Raw genomic sequence first — 1,967 nt, forward strand, 5'->3', positions numbered from 1 at the left:
GGCGCGATGCAATGCAACGCGTAAAAAGACAGTATAAGTCATTATAATCCGTAATTATGTCCCCACTGGATGCAACAAATGCCTAGTTTATATAATATTTTTGTCTTGTCGCTCCGGGACACGGCATCACAATATGGTAAGGGGCGTAACATTTCCGTCACACGCTTGAGGTATTCGGCCAATCACAACGCACTGGATAGCTGGCCAATCACAGCACACCTCGCGTTTCAGAAAGGCGGGGCATAGAGGAGAAACAATAATGTACAGTATGTGGAAAATAATGTGTTTTTTGAACCTTAAACAGATTTCGTTACACCAAATACACAAAATAATGTTCTTTTTAGCAACATCATATGACCCCTTTAAGGTTTTATGTTGCATTATTTATATTATTATATTAAAATGAATATAATAAATCAAATTCAGTTTTATAGAGTATTTATATTTTTAGTTTTGGTAAAATTATATTCCCCAGTTATATTTTAAGTTATATCATATTGTATTGTATTGTATTGTATAATCATATCATATCAATCATATCATATTATGTTTTTATATATAATTTTATTACTAAGTATCTCAGATCTCTGACCTCAGTTTATTTAAGGATGTGGTTTATCCTTCAGTTCTCAATTTACTCAGTTTTGCGTTACTTAACATATTATGGTTATATTAGTATTTGGAGAGGATTCCCCATTGGTGGAAGAGTTATAATATAATATAATATAGTATAGTATAGTATAGTATAGTATAGTATAGTATAGTATAGTATAGTATAGTATAGTATAGTATAGTATAGTATAGTATAGTATAGTATAGTATAGTATAGTATAGTATAGTATAGTATAGTATAGTATAATATAATATAGTATAGTATAGTATAGTATAGTATAGTATAGTATAGTATAGTATAGTATAGTATAGTATAGTATAATATAATATAATATAAAATGTAGTGTTATATTGTTATAATTATTCCACTGGTGCAAGTGTATAATATATATAAGAATGATATTAAATATATTATTATTATTATTATATTATATTATACTATATTTGTGTTATATTAAATTATATATACTTATTATTAGTTATCGCAGATCTCTGACCTCTGCTTATTTAAGAATGTGGTTTATGCTTCTGTTCTCGGTTTACTATAATAATCAACGTAGAGTGTTGTTGCTTTACTAAACATATTATCTCAGACTGAACAGATAAGTCTAGTGCTCCATAACTGTCTACACACACAGCTGTGCTAACTGTTTTCTGACTAAATATTCAACCCTTCCACAAATGAGGATCCCGTTTCGCCAACACTAACCTAATCATGGAAAGGGCAAAAGAGAGAGACCTGGGTCATAAAAACATAGTCTGTTCATCCTCTCATACTCTTAAATGGGATATGAGGATTATCTTGCTGGGCTCGCTTACTTGATAAAGCCAAAGTACAGCTGAAACAAACACGTCTACATCCTCAACGTCTATCTTGACCCTTGTGGATGTTTTCTTTTGAATTCTTCTGGTTGAAGCTCTTCTGAATGTGTTTTCAGTGTTTTCTATCACAGAAATGCTTCATACAGTGGATACAAGTAGATTAGCTCAGCAAATGTATTTAAAATATGACATTTAGTTGGTCTTGACAGGTTCCTTCTAATAGCTTGTTCAACCAACAAGACATTAGTCATGAATGAGAAACTTCACAAATGTGATTCACTTAACAAAAGGGGTCATTTGATGCTTTTTTAAAGATCATTATTTTGTGTATTTGGTGTAACAGAATATGTTGACATGCTTTAATGTTCAAAAAACACATTATTTTTCAAATACTGTACATTATTGTAGGTCCTCTATGCCCCGCCTCTCTCAAACGCTTCGTTTTCTACAAAGTCCCTCCTTCCGACAAGCGCAGTCTGCTCTGATTGGCCAGCTGACCCAGTGCATTGTGATTGGCCGAACACCACAAGCAC

General features: G+C 31.9%; 1 protein-coding gene across 1 annotated transcript in view; it reads left to right on the plus strand.

Annotated features, from left to right (window-relative positions):
* The window catches only part of LOC107586094 (inactive heparanase-2-like), a 79,411-nt gene that overhangs the window by 71,330 nt on the left and 6,114 nt on the right, over positions 1-1,967 (plus strand). The gene's annotated exons all lie outside the window — the stretch shown is intronic.

This window comes from Sinocyclocheilus grahami, unplaced genomic scaffold (assembly GCF_001515645.1).
Source record: "Sinocyclocheilus grahami isolate Dianchi unplaced genomic scaffold, SAMN03320097.WGS_v1.1 scaffold77.1, whole genome shotgun sequence".
NCBI classification, from domain to species: Eukaryota; Metazoa; Chordata; class Actinopteri; order Cypriniformes; family Cyprinidae; genus Sinocyclocheilus; species Sinocyclocheilus grahami.